We start from the raw sequence: 16,361 nt of genomic DNA, 5'->3' as shown, positions 1-16,361 counted from the left end.
TCATCAATGAAATGGAGATAACTATGGTACCTATCTCTCAGGGTGTTGTCATCAGGAACAAAAGAATTAACTTTTATGTAGGCTCTGAAAATTCTGAAAGACTTTACCAATGTTAGTTATTGTTGAGGAGAGGAAGAATATTAATAGAGTCAAGCCTTAGGAAGAACAGTAAAAAAAACAAAACAAAACAAAACAAAAACAAACAAACAAAAAAAAACTCTCCAAGATAATGGTGAGAGAAAACACTTTTAAGGGCAAGTAGAATTCAATAGGATTTTACCACTTGTCAGATTATTTTCCATCACAAAGTACATTTATCTACAGAAGAAAGGGGAGAGGATAGTGGTTTGCTTAGCATCACATAATAATCTTAAACATGGTGTTTCAGAACCAGCAAGTAATGATAAAACTATATGCATCTATATGATTAGGTCAAACATTTCTGATTCATCTGAGTAAAACAGTGTACCACAGACCTCTGACCAGTTTGCCAAATACATCAAATAATTTAAAATACAGCAAATAAAAATGTATTGGCAAATACTATTTGAGATCATCACACATTTGCCGGACTAATAGAAAAAATCAGTGATGAAAGGGTTGTGGAAAGAAAAGTACACAAAGATGTAATTGGTGGAGTTGGAACAGCTATAACCTAGCTGTCTGCCTCTAAGATAAAATACAGACGACTCATCTTATCATTTAAAGCTCTCCTCAATCAACTTCAAATTGTCTTTCTATATTTATGTCACTACTCTCCTCATGTCCAGTCCCAGCCAAATATCCCTACAATTGACATTTCCTCCTCCATCTCCATGTTTTCACAGGCTAACTCCAAGTCCTGAAATGTCATTCACCTCTTAGAATGCTATTTCATTTAGAAATATTCACTGCAAGTGTTTTCTCTAAAGTCTTTCCTAATTTTCTGCTACTCATTACTTCTGTAATTCTTGATCTGTAAAATGACTGAATAAGATTAGAAAGTCTCTAAAGGTCCCTTTGTGCTCACAATCCTGGATATTTCCCACCTCTACTCCAGCCCAATCTCCCAGGGAGCTCTTCTACTTCTGGATGCTTTGAATTTCTCCCTCATTATCCAAGGTCATCTCCAGTCATCTTGATCCATGTCTTCCAACTGGACCTAAATGACTCTGGAGGAGAAAGTGAAGGTGGTGATTTCGCACTGCCCCTTCTCACTTAAACCCAATTCATTTGCAAGTCATGGCATTATCTCTGTGATGTCATGTTTTTAAAAACAAAGGATAAGCAACAATCTGTGAGAACTCAGTATTTTTTTTCCTCTTTTTTGCTGTCGCAGCCCCAAAGAGAGGGCCATATACATTAATGTTGCATATCCTTCTTGAGATAAGTTCCATATACATGGTGAAACTAGAAGTTTGTCAAATACTCAAAGACTTTGCTAGTATTTAGTTGAAAAAGATTAAAATGACTAAAATTATGTTAAATGATATGAAATAAAATTTTGTCAAAGAAATATTTTCCAGTAAGTTAAAAAATATCCAAATTTGTCCTGATTGCATTAGAAAGTATAACTAAGAAACAAAAATAGAATACAAAGAGTATATTCCTTATTTGAAGTAGTATTATTCCAAAGAGTCAGCTAGAGTCCCCATTGTGCTTGTGGTAAAAAAAAGGCATGAGGTAAAAAAAAAAAAGAATTTTGAAATAAAAAATTTCATTTAGTTTTGCTTTGCTACTTTCTAGCCTACTGAATTAGAACCATGTATAGGAACAGTCAGGACAAAAGGATGAAGTCAGGAGATAGAGAGGGATAGTGTAGTTAGATGATAGAGTATGTGGGAATAAAAAATTAAGACTAGAAAGTAGGAAGGAGCCAAATTTATGATGACTCAAAAGTGCCTATTGAATAAAAGATGTCACAAATTGAACTTGTGCTTTAGGAAAATTACTTTTGCAACTGAGTGGAAGGACTTTTAGGCCAGCAGTACAACTTGTATGTCATTATCCTGAAACTGAACCCCCTGCTAGTTGTTGCTGTTTAATCTGGGTATGCCTCATATTTCACTGAAAAAAAAAGAGTCCATTAGCTGAGAGCTCCTTCTTTCCTCCTGCCCTCCTCACATTACTTAAAATACTTTGCTTCACTATCTCTTTTCTCACCCCTGTCCCACATGAAGAAATGGTTGTTCTTCTTGCCAAAGCAAACTGCTCTATAAGCACAAGCAATCCCATTCCATCCTATCTACTCTAGAAAACTATCTCCCTCTGCTACCCTCACTCTCTTACTTTTTTCATTCTCTCTCTGGCTATTAGGATACTTCTTTACAGCCTGCACACATGTTTATGTCTCTTCCATCTATACACAGTAGCTATATACCATCTATCCCATAGATCTAACTTCCCTTTTGTAGCTAAACTCCTTGAGAAGGCCATTTGCATTTGTTTCTTTTCTTTTCATTCTCTTAACCCTCTAAAATCTGGCTTCTAATCCAATTATTCAGTTCAAACTACTTTTTCCAAAGTTACCAAATATTTATTTATTAACAAATAAAATGACATTTTGGCAGTATTCATCCTCCTTGTCTTCTCCACAGTCTTTGACACTTATCAGTATTTCTTTTATTGATACTTTATTCTCTCTAGATTTTTGTGACACTCCTTTCTCCTGCTTCTCCTTCTCTATGACTGATTGTTCCTTCTCAATCTCATTTACTGGATCATCATCCAAGTCATGTCAATTAACCATAAATATTCCCCAAAACTCGTTCTTGTTCTCAAAGATATATCATCATCTTGCCTCTTCTTGATGCAGGTAGTAGCCCCTTTAAGATTCCTTTTCTGATTTCCAACCCACTCTGGGACTGACCTTTGATTTACAAGATCTGTTCAAAACCACCCTTTTGTATTCCAAGGGAAGAGATCCGGATCTGAACTAATTTGGGCTGTACCCAGCCCCTACCGGATCTGAGCTGGCTTGGGTTTTTCAGCCCCCAGTATCTGCTCAGGTTCCCCAACCCCCCAACAAACAGTTTCTTCCTTATCTGAAAAGCCTGCCAAGAACTTGGCACTGCCCATAGGCCCTTTCAAGCAAATAAAAGAGCCAAGCTGGAATCATCTTTTGGCAGAGAATTGATACATGCAAGCACCATGCTTTGCATCACAGACTCTCTGTCCACCATTTTTGGTGTATTTCTTCCTCTATCTAATACCTTTTACTAACCAGACTTTTACCTTACTTCCAAACCCTACAATAAACCTTTTTTTTTAAATCAATCTAGGTTTTCAGGCCTGTAAATTCATTTATAGGGGACTCATGCGCCGCCACTAGAACTCATTTAACTTTGTATCCTTGTGCCAAATCCAAATGGGATGCAGGGGAATTCCATTTGACTCCCTGTACCTCAAACCTGCCACTAGACCTCAATTAATCCTAATTTTATTTAGGTATCCCTTAGCTAGACCTCAACATTTGGTTATACCTCATCACTCTTCCCTCAGACCATTTCACTTGACAATCATTTAAGTTCCCATGAATTCAATGATCATCTTCATGATCACAGATTTACTTATCCAGATTTAATTTCTCTCCTAATCTCTAGGCTCACATCTCCACTTCTATTGCACATCTTAAATTGAATATCCCATAGATATCTTTAGCAATCTATTCAAAACTGAAATCATTATTTTTCTCCCAAGTTCTCCACACTTCCAAAAAAAAATCTATTACTATAACTATATATCTTCTTTAGATCAAGATTTGAAAATCAGAGATGGACAGTTGAAGCACAAAGTACAAAAAGAAGAGTAATCTATAATAAAGTTGGAAAGGTAATTTCCTAAGCCCCAACTGTTATCCTGAGAGCTTCCATTCTTCTATTTTCAAAAAAATGTTGGATATCAGCATCTCAAACTCAACATGACTAAAATTAAATTTGCCTGCTGCCACCACATTCTCTCTCCCTATTAATAATGCCTCCATCTTCACAATCTCCCAGGCTCCTGCCTTTGAATCTTTTTTTCTTCACTACTTTCATCATAGCTTCTTCTCTTTAAATGATTAATTATGTCCTATTCTTTCTACCTTTACTTATTCTTTTTCATACCTATTACAATCTCCCTTTTCTAGGTCATTATTCAATTTCACTTATCTTATTGCAACATCCTAACTTGGCCTTATATCTTTAGTTCATTCCCTTCCTAATCCATTCTCTATGCTCATTAATACACAAGTAATCTCCTGAAAAATCATGATGATCATATAAATTCTCTATTCCATCAAGGACTAATTCAAATTTTTACCATAAAGTTTTTCTTGCCCTATCACCCCCATTCTCATATGAAATTCATCTTTTCCTGCTCACGGCACTTTCCCTGGATCTGTCATTGCACATCTAACTCTTCCTTACTCAATGTGACATGGAGAGACAGTCTCAAAGCCAGGAAAGTGTAGTATTAATTCCTCTTTTGACAGATTCTGGTTGTGGGACTCTTGAGCAGTTAACTGAGACAGAACAGTGAACCTGGAACCAGGAAGACCTGAATTCAAATCTGACTTCAGATATTTGCTAGTTGTTGACCTGGGCAAGTCATTTTCTCAATTATCTCCTAAAATACAAATCATAGTAGCACTTAAGTCTCAGGATTGTTGTGAGGATAAAATAAGAGAACATTTTATAAAATCCTGTAAAACTTAAAAGCACTGTGTAAAATGCTAGTTATTATTATTAAATTGTATAATCCTTCATGACCAGGCAATTCTTTAGGACTATAAATTGTGTAGAAGATGCCGCTTGAATTAGCAGTGTTTTTTCACCTATGAACCTTTCCAGGGGTTCTCAAACTACTGCCCTGCAGGCCAGATGCTGCCTGCTGAGGACGTTTTTGGGCCCGCTGAGTTATGGCAAATGGGCTGAGGGGCGGAGACAGTGTGAGTTTTTGTTTTTACTATAGTCCAGCCCTCCAACAGTCTGAGGGACAGTGAACTGGCCCCCTATTTAAAAAGTTTGAGGACCACTGCTTTATACTAATGAAATTGATATGTTTGTCCCTATGTCTTTGTCTTCCTCTGTAATGTTATTTATGTCCTTGGCATATACCTCCACAATCATCATCCCACCCCCACTAGAAAGTAAACTCCATGCTGTCAGGGCCTTTGTATCTCTATCATTACATATGCCTTACACATAAAAGGCAGTTTTTTAAAATGATTAAATAAATGTGTTCCAAGGTCACTTTGAATTTATAATCCTTTCCTAACCTCCTTACATAACTGAAAAACAACTTTACCCAACTTTAGTTTATAGTTAAGAATTTGAAGTAAAAATCTTTAGTACTTTCTGCATATACAAAAGAATCTGTGTACTGTAACATATGAACTTTTACTTTTAATATAATTCAGATTGCAGCTGTCATGTTCATTTTTCTATATTTAATATATTTGTCATAATTATAGCCAGATTTTTCTTTTAGTAGGGCAGCACTATTTCCTTAGAAAAAAGCAAATCTATAAGAAATCTATAAAATCAACTATAGGATTATAGATCTAGACAAGGAAGGGACTTCAAAAACCAGGTCTAACCTTAGTATCTTACATTTGGAAAAAAAACTGAGATTAAGTGCTTTATCTAGGTAATTAGTAGGAAGCAGGATTTTGAACCCAAGTCCTCTGATTATAACATCAACACAGTTGTAATCACAATGCTGTTGATATCTGTTTCAGAGCTTTCCAAAATGTCTCCACCTATACTTCTAATGACCTGACTAAAGTTGGAACGATTTCTGCCTTTACATTCTCTTTCCCATTTCAATTTCTATCACCTCTTCTCTCTTACCCTAGCAACTGTTTTAGTTAGGTTCTTAGTTCTTTTTGCCTGGACGGTAGCATCAGCCCTCTTTGATATTTCCATATGCCAAAGAAGGAAGGAAAATCCATCTCTTCCAGCATTTGGTCTTGTGAGATAAAGGTTTTTAAGAAGCATGGTACCATTAAAAAAGCACTGAATTTGAAGTGAGAGAACTAAGATTTGAATCCTAGTTCTGCTACTTAATGTGTGACCTTGGATAGGTTATTTTCTCTCTTCAGACTTCAATTCTGTAAAATCATTGGATAAGGAAGACTGCTAGAAAGTCTCTTCTAGTTCTCAATCCTTTAATGATTTTCTTTCTTTATATTATACTCTCTGGGTTCTAACTGGAATTTTTAAGCCTCTATAACCTCAGAAAACTCACACAGGGCAGAATTTGCATTGTTTTCCCTACTTAACATCAATATTTTACAGCTACCAAGAGAGTAAGCATTCTATTGAGTGTTTCATTGGTACCCTCCTTATAATTCAATAGCATTCCTCAGACCAACAGGGCTTTATGTAGCTTTGCATCATTTCAGGATACCAATTGGTAACAACTGTGGACCCTCACAGCATAGTGTATTTAAGTATAATAGCATATAATAGGTAGCCCATGGGCTACATTAATGATCACTAGAAGTGCTCTTCAAATTCAGCTATAGTAAATACAGAAATTCAATGCGTCAATGGATCTTTTGGGGGAGTTCCTATAAAGCAAGAAGATTCAAATGGTGTAATAGATGGAGAGCTGATCTCAAAACTGGGAAGAACTGAGTTCAAGCTCCTTCCCCAACAAATTGGCTATGTGTCTCTGGCCAGATCACTTAACCTTTTAGTGTTCTAAGCATTTCTTTAAGATGAATTGCAGAGAAGTTGCTTGTGTACATTGGAAAGGAGAATTTTCCTCACCTGGGAGTTCTCAATATATGTGAATTCACAGATAGACATCACCTATACTGAAATCTTTGGGAGACTTTTTTCCTTCTAGCAAAAGTAGGGGTAAAGGAGCTTTTTTCAGTTCCACGGTGCTACCCCTGGAGCTTGCATTTTCTTAGTTAAATGGAGAGCAACTATCTAATTATCTTTGAATTGGAGGCAACATACTAAAGAGAAAAGATTAAAAAAATCTGACTCCTTTGTTAGAAGTCAGATTACCACAGGAATGAAGTTGATCTGTAGGAGTCTATAACAGGTTACATTAATAAATATACATAAATTTTCTGGGAAATTAAGATCCTTCCTACACAGTGAAGATTCATATATGAAATACTCAGCAAAAATCTTTAAGATAAATCACAGTACTTTGTTCCTAATATACCCTACTTTGCATCAAATCTATTTGTATACATATTGATCCTATGTTTCCCTCTCCCCTCAGTCAAATAGAAGCTTCTTGATAGTTATTGGTTTTTATCTTTACGTTCCCGACACTTACCATTAGACCTTGCTTAATAAAAGTTAATTGAATTTCATTAAAAATTTAGCAATCTTGCTAAAAAGAATGAAGATCAGTAAATATTCTAATTTTATACATGAGAAATTAAATTCTGAGACTTTGGAGAGTGTCTTAAAGTAATATATTTAAAATATATTTTTCTAACCAGTTTTCCTCAACACTAAGAGTAGAATGACAATACAGAACTGAATTTGATGTCATGAAATTGGTTTTGAATCTGGTCTTGAGTGCTTAATAGCTATATGATCATAGGTAGGTCACAGTCTTTGAGAATCTATTTCCTTATTTGTAAAATGGGAATAATATTTATAATATTTGTACTACCACAGAATTATTCAGAGGAAAGTATTTTCCAAACCTTTAAGTGATGATAGTTACTAAGAAAAAATATCAAACTTGATAGATTACAATTGATATAGGACATAAGATCCTATGATTTAGAATCCAGTGGTGTCAAACATAGAAATCTCTGCTGCCACATATTGACTTAGAAAATCATAAATTAAAATTATTTATTTGTATTTTTATTAAACATTTCCCAATTATTATTTAATCTGATTCTAGCCACATGAATAGCTTGAATGAATTTGACACTTCTGATCCAAATCATAAAAATATAATATAAAAAACAGAACTCTTCATTCAGAGAAAAAAAGGAAAGGTAAAAGGTTATCAAAGCTTTTAAAATCATGGAAGATATGTACTAGAAAAAAAAATTCACATCCTAAACAATAGAACGCCAAGTTGCCTCTTGAAAATAAAATAAAATTTTATGTAATTTCTGGGGATTAAGTTTGGTTCACATCTATTTTCATAAGAGGTGAATATTCCTTGTTTAACCTATATTGGATTGTTTGCTGTTTAGGGGAGGGAGTAAGGAGAGGGAGGGACAAAAAATTGTAACACAAGGTTTTTGCAAGGGTGAATGTTGAAAATTATCTCTATGTATTTTGAAAATAACCTATTATTTAAAAATTTTTAATTAAATTAATCCCATGTTTAAAAGTTCAAGGATCTAGCTTTCTATCAAGAGAAGGAAATTTTCTTGTACATTGTGCCTATTAAAAAGAGAAAATTATCACATACTTCTCCAGTTCTGAGAGGAGGAACAAAGGATTAAAGCCAGTACAAAACTGTTATGTTTGGGCAGTAGGGAGAGGGGAACTGGACAAACCCTTTGCTTATACTAGTTATTAAATCTGCTATACCCCTAAATCTGTTGAGTTATCAGGATTTGTAGGAAATTTTTTTTAGATTTGGTTTTGACATACCAGCAAAGCCTAGTCTACAAAATAACCACACAATTTTTCTCTGGAAGGGCATTTAATAGGGCTTATCTCAAAACAGATAGTAAATTCCAGTAACAAGCATGCTGATTTAGTACAAATTGAAATACCAAGCAATCGACCATGGACCAAAAGGGGAAATCCTGATATCAGCAACATATAACTACATCAATCATAAATTACATATATTTAAGCATAATCTTTAATAATTCTAAACATACTATTGTGTTTATGATGAAATTTATGATTGATGATGATTAAAAACTGTCCAAAACTTGAAGGACTAGGTTCTTCTCAACTCCTAAGAGAGGGAGAAAAAAGGGAAATAGGAAAAATGATAGAAAAGGCAAAAGCACGCAAAGTGAGATGTCTGCTGTCTGTAGAGAATGCTTTTTCTTTTTTCTAGAAGTTTCTAAAATACATATTGTTTTTATATCACAGTCATTTTTTAATATATCCTAATATTTTCCCAGGTGTGAACTCTGAACTAGAGAATTGTTAAGTACCGATTTAGCACCTTGTAAGGATCCTAACAGATCTATACTTTAGGACTACATATTTAGCAGCTACATATAAGTGACGAATTGGGGAGGGGAAAAACTAGAGGCAAGGAGAGTAATTAGAAACCTGTGTCAATAGTTCATATGAGAAGTGGTAAACTAAACTGATAATTATGTACCTTAAGAGATAGCTTAAGAGATAAGTGATAGCTATTATACAGATAGAATTAATAAAATTTGATGGCTGATTGGATATGAGAATTGAAGAATCAAGACTGACTTCTAAGTTGGACTATAGATGATTAGAATGGGTAGTGGTACTCTTAAGAAAAACAGAAAAATTGTGAAGAGGGTGTTTCAGAGAGAAAAGAATGGAAGTTCTATTTTAGATACAGTGAGTTTGAAAAGCTTATAAAGATGTCTAGCAGTCAGCTGGTAATGTAGGAGTTGAATTAAGAGAAATGTAGTCTGTATATGTTGTTATGGAAATGATCGATACAAAAATAATCTCTGAACTCAATAAAGTAGACAAGATCATTAGGAGAGACCCCTAGATGAGAGGAGAGCCCATGGTTGATTTAGTTAAATTGACACACATAAACTGATATAATAATGATAAATTTTATAGTGTTTTAAGGTTTAAAAATAAAGCCATGTATTCACTATTCAAGTATTTTAAAACTTTATCCAAACAAATATAATATATGTAGAGCAATAAGGATAACTTATTTATTGCAGCCATTTTTCCATTCTTTTAATACTATATATACTGTTTGCTTTTACATATACATTCTCTTTTTTACATATACATACAGTATATGTAAGCATATACTGATGCTTAAATATATCAGAGCATATAGAAAAATGAATGGAAAAAGGATTTATTAAGCTCTTACCATGTACTTTATACCACTGACCTATTCTTCTAAATGCAAATGCCATATTTAAAGAAGTCGAAGAATGAGGAGGTAAGACTTGATTGCCGTGGTCTGTATTCTGCTTTCCTGGGACTGTGGATATATCTTTTCAACCTATCATATTATTCTAGGGAATGACAAAGGTCATCATTTATATTTATGCTCATGGCAGCAGATTTAGAGCTCAAAATGAAGAAAGTGATGTCAAAGAGGTTTGCTTAAAGTCTTACAAGTCATAAATATCAGAATTAATATTTGAACTCGGGTCCTCTGCCTCCAAACCCAAGTCTCCATTAGATACAAGTTTGTCTGTCTTTCACTGTAGAGAAACTCCAAGGAGGCAAATAATTTCCTAAAGAATTCTCTCAAATTGATTAAAACAATCCATATCATACCTGGAGTCAATCTGGTTCTGATAGGCTCTGAAAGATTGGGAAGAAGCCAACAAACTATTGACTTTTGTGTCACAATGGACAACTAAAGCTACCACTGGAGGTCACTAGATTGTAGGCTTGTAATTAAAAAAAAAGAATCCACCTATATAGATGACCTATTAATATTGAATAAATTTTAGTTTCTTGACCTTACATTAGTTAAATGTTGAATTGGAAATTACTTTCTCAATAAAAACCATTGTTATTAATGCATAATAATAATATACAGAGGTGGTCTGGGATGTATGTATTTGTGGATTTACCATTTCTAGTTTTAAATACTTGGGTTTTAAACTATGTCTAAAGCATTTTGAATGGCAATAAATGGTAGGTAGATGGTATGTCTACTTCATGCTATTCAACAATGCTGATTCCATGTTTTTTTTACTGACTAGTGGATTAGTGAAAGCCAATACTGCCTGAGGTTAGCAAGAAGCATAAGTAAAACTGCTACTAAATGTGTGTGTGTATGTGTGTGTGTGTGTGTGTGTGTGTGTGTGTGTGTGTGTGTGTGTGTGTGTGTATCCCATACATTCCGCCAAGTAGAAATTCACTTGGATTCTAAATTCCTCTTTGGGGAGGACATATTTCCTAACAGGATTGAATCTATCAGTCATTCAGATCTTAAGTGTTGTTTCAATTAAATTAACACCTAGTTAAGATCAACTTCAGTGAATGGAGTTTTTTCATCCAAAGGAAAAAAAAATAGAGCCTGATTTTGGTGCATATGATTCTTTGAAGAAAGAAGGCTTCAGTAGCACATGGAATTCTCAATGGAACTAATGAAATATTTGAATTTGTTATAAAATTATCATAAAATTGTTATCATAAATTTATTATCATAAAATAGATATAGTAACTAGCTAATTCCATCTCTTTCATAGACCCAAAGGTAGGGGTTTCTGTGAGGGCTTCTGATGTCATTGTTGCATATATTCAGAAAGCCTTACATAAAATACAATTTAATTAATTTAGCATAACTAGGAAAAATACTGCTATGAATTATTGAAAACTCTGAATTATAGTGAAAACTGTTTCTTTCTAATCCCTAGTGTTTCCAAGTAGGAAATTTGCCAGACCCTCTTATTTATCTTATAAATATTATATTTCACATTAACTATTGGCATGCTAATTGTTAATATGCTAATGTCTTTCAAAACAATTTATTGAATGACCCCTTTGAAAATTCAAAAGTGTTATATGAGTAGATTGAGAATGAGGCTTCATAACACATAAAATAGAGCATTCAACCTTCTAAATAGAAAAGGGTATATGTTTTAACATTATACTCAATATCACTTGTTAAAATTAACTCAAGAGAATAATATTTCCTTCTTCTCTAACCCTTGTGCTCACCCCACATGCCAAAGGATATGCATTCATCTCTTCTTATTAAAGTAAGTGGGAATCATATATATGTGAAATGTTTATTAGAGGTCAGTCTTGAGTGGAGGTTTAAGCCAGCTAGTTTCTCGATCAAATTTCATGTGTTCTGAACATATCTGTTTGGAGTTGTGCATAGAGAGGAATAACTATAAATTTACTTTTACCTCTTAACTGAAATTTTATCAATGTTAAGCAATAAGAAAAATATTAGGCTAATTCCTTTCCCCCCTGAGGCAATTGGGGTTAAGTGACTTGTCTAGGGTCACACAGCCAGAAAGTATTAAATGTCTAAGGCCAATTTTGAACTTAGGTCCTCCTGACTTAAGGACTGGTACTTTATCCACTCCATCAACTACTTGCCCCCATTAGGCTAATTGTTTAAAAAAAATTCTTATTTTTAAAAGTAAATCTTGTTTATAAGCCTGTCACAGGTAGCATCCAAAATCTAGTATAACCTTTATGGCAGCTGGATATATTCTAATATTTCTGGTTAGTAATACAAAAGATGAAGGGTTGTATCTCCTTTCAATATGTATATGGCACTCTTATAAATATTAATAGGATTTAGGAGCTTTAATGGAAATCATAGCCCTTAAAATTTGTAACTATATAAATTCAGCTGATGTGAAATGCGTAGAATTATCATGAAGGATAAATGAAATTGGAATTTTCCTTGCTTGGTGCTTTTTATACAACATTGTAAAAAGAGCCAATTGTCATAGACTGCAATATATGTGTTGTAGAAACAACAACCTTTTTTCTTTAAAGCTTTTTATTTTCAAAATACATGCATAGATAGTTTTGAACATTCACCCTTGCAAAATCCTGTTCCAAATTTTTTTCTCCCTCCCTTTTTCCCACTCTTTCCCCCAGATAGTAAGCAATATACATCAAATGTGCAATGCTGTACACATTTTCACAATTATCATGCTGTACAAGAAAAAATAGATCAAAAAGGAAGAATAATGAGAAAAAAACAAAATAAAAATAAAAAAGGAAAATAACTATGTTGTGATCCATACTCAATCTCCACAGTCCTCTCTTTGCATGCAGATGACACTCTCTATCCCAAGACTATTGGAAATAACCTATTGAAGAGCCATGTCCATCATAATTGATCATCACATAATCTTGTTGCGGTGTACAATGTTCTCTTGGTTCTTCTCACTTCACTTAGCATCAGTTCATGGATTATCTTGTTACTCTATACAATGTTCTCTTGGTTCTTCTCACTTCATTTAGCATCAGTTCATGTAATTCCAGGCTTTTTTGAAATCATCCCACTGATCATTTCTAATAGAACTATAATATTCCATAACAATCATATACCATAACTTATTCAGTCATGGTCCAACTGATGGGCATCCACTCAGTTTCCAATTCCTTGCCACTACAAAAAGGGCTACCACAAACATTTTTGCACATGTGGGTCTCTTTCCCTCCTTTAAGATCTCTTTGGGAGGAAGATAAGCCCAGTAGTAACACTGCTGAATCAAAGAATATGCACAGTTTGATAGCCCTTTCAGCATAATTCCAGATTGCTCTCCAGAATGATTGGATCAGTTCACAACTCCACCAAAACAATGTGTTGGCATCCCAATTTTCCCACATCCCCTACAACATTCATCATTGTCTTTCCCTGTCGTTTTAACTAAACTGAGAAGTATGTAGAGGTACATCAGAGATGTCTCAATTTGCATTTCTCTGATCAATAGTTATTTAGAGCATTTTTTCACATGAGTAGAAATGGTTTCAATTTCTTCATCTCAAAATTGTCTGTTCATATCCTTTGACAATAGGAGAATGGCTTGTATTATAATATATTTGAGTCAATTCTCTATATCTTTTAGAAATGAGGCTTTTATCAAAACCCTTGGATGTAAAATGTGTTTCCCAGTTTCCCAACAAACTTTTTTTCAAGCTTACTATTTTTAGATTTTGCATCATCTTGATAAAGCACTCAGAATTTTTCCAAAATATGTTTCATAAGCTATGTTTTAACATATTATTCTTATTTTATAAATTAAGTAACTTGGAAATATATTTCCTTGATAGGGGCAATATTTTTTTTCTTTATTAAAGCTTTTTTTTTTTATTATTTCCCAAAACATATGCATGGACAATTCTTCAACATTAGCCCTTGCAAAACCTTGTGTTCCAATTTTCCCTCACTTCTCTGACACCTTCCCCAAGATGGCAAGTAGTCCAATATATGCTAAACATGGTAGAAATATATGTTAAATCCAATATATGCATACATATTTATACCATTATCTTGCCGCACAAAAATAATCAAATGAAACCAGAAAAAAAGAGAAAATAAAAATGCAAGCAAACAACAAAAAGAGTGAAAATGACATGTTGTGAACCATACTTAGTTCCCACAGTCCTATTTCTGGGTGTAGATGTCATCACTAAACAATTGGAACTGGTTTGAATCATCTCATTGCTGAAGAGGGCATATCCATCAAAATTGATTATCTCATAATCTTCTTGTTGGGGCAATGTTTTTGATATACTATTCCTGCTACATAATTTGCATACTTTCCATCACATCCTACACTTTCAAGGCCAAGTTCAAAACCAATTTACTTCTCTTTAAAATAAATTTTGGATTTTAAAAAATGACCAAATATCTATTCTCTCTCCTATCTGCCCTGTCCCCTCCCATGTTGGAAAAAAATCAAATTCCCTGTAACAAATATACATGGTCAAGCAAAACAAATTCCTATGTTGGCTATGTCCCAAAATTGTCATATTATTTATCCTGTGTCCATCACCTCTTTGTCAGAAGGTATTTTTCATAATTGCACCTCTAAAATTATTATTAGTTTTTTATTGATCAGAATTCTTAAAATCTTTTCAAGTTGTATGTTTTTGCAAACTTACTCTTATTTTGTTTTCTTCATTCTGCATCAGTTTATACAAGTTTTCTCAAGTTTCAAGGAAACTTTCATAATTTTTTACAGCGCAATAATATTCCATTATATAAAAACACCATAATTTGTTCAGCCATTCTGTCAATAATAGGAACCCCTTTCATTTCTAGTACTTTACCAATCCCCCCCAAATACTATAAATATTTTTGAACTTTTATGTCTTTTTTCCTTTTCCTTTGATTTCTTTGGAATATGGGCCTTGTATAACTCAAGTACTTCTTAAAGCTTTTCTTGATTAACATCATTAACTAATGATCTTTTCTTTGACATGTAATTTTGGCTATTTAGATATTCATAATATCACAGAGTAAGAGTTGGAAGGCACCTCAGTGGGCATCCAATCTATTCTTCTTTTATATGAGGAAACTGAGTTGAAATGACTTATCTAGGGTCACATGGCAGAACAAAAGGAGAATTCAAACATAGAGCCTGTAACTCCCAATCCTCTACTCTTTCCACTGCTCTATATAAAGTTTTCAAAATGAATACATTTATAAGACTTAGAAAACAAAGAAAACTTTATTCCCATTACTAGTTGTCTTTGATCTTTCTTTTGGCTGTTTTACAAGATTTACAAAATGTTTTACACATTTATGCATAGGGCAGAGTTTGTAATTTGTATGTCAAAGAATGGGTATAGATCCACACTCTGGATTAAGTTCCTTTAGCTCCCTAGAATCCAGTTATTATCACAGATTAAGAAGTGGTTTTAGGAAAAGAGGCTGTTTGAATAAACATGAAGATCATTCAAAAGCAGAGTTAGTTAAAGGAACCCTTAAGAGATATTATAAAGTAATATTCAAATTTATTTGTGATTTCATTGAGAAATTTCCTCGAAATGTCACATGTCATTCTTTTCTACCTATCTTATGTGACTCTCTCACAATTTCAAAACAACATACTAAAAGTTCTTCACTTTCTTGAAAGGTATCATTGGCACATTCTGGGGTACTTACCATCTATCATTCCCACACCATCTTCTTTTTTTATTAGACAGTTTCTTGATAACATCTCTCATTTTTGTTCTTCAGAGTTTCTTATTGCCCTTCTGATAATATCTATTTTTTAATTCACCTGAGACAACTATCTCATTTCTAGCTGCCACTCTATACCAGTAAAATATTGGCATTAAAAGTACAGTACTTTACTTTTATGGGTATCTTGGGGTGACTAAGGGAATTTTATAATTTCCAAAAGACCATCCAACCTTCTTTCTCCTGTTCAACTCTGGGTCCTATTATCTGTACCGTCTGTCCCAGACATACATACTAATGGGCAAAGTCAGCTGTTTGTCTATCAAAATAAATGGTGTATGCCTGAGTTCTTTATGTTATATGATTATTCAATAATTATTCAGTAATGTAGAACTGCTTATCTTTGGCATCAAGGAGTTTATACCCTAGTAAAGATGATAAGATGGTACATAAATAGCTACAATGCAAATTACAAGTGCCTTTAACAGTGTTTACAAAGGAGTTTAAACTTGAGGTTTCTAGGAAAGAGATCTCTAGAAAATGTTTTCATTGTTCCTGTGGAAAGTCTAATCACACTTCTGAATTTTTCACACTTACTTAGGAAAACAAAACTTTTTATGAGGCATGCCAAATTTGTACTC

The sequence above is a fragment of the Sminthopsis crassicaudata genome, chromosome 3 (assembly GCF_048593235.1).
Source record: "Sminthopsis crassicaudata isolate SCR6 chromosome 3, ASM4859323v1, whole genome shotgun sequence".
Lineage (NCBI taxonomy): Eukaryota > Metazoa > Chordata > Mammalia > Dasyuromorphia > Dasyuridae > Sminthopsis > Sminthopsis crassicaudata.
The sequence above is the reverse complement of the archived record's forward strand: the minus strand, read 5'-3'. Positions refer to the sequence as shown.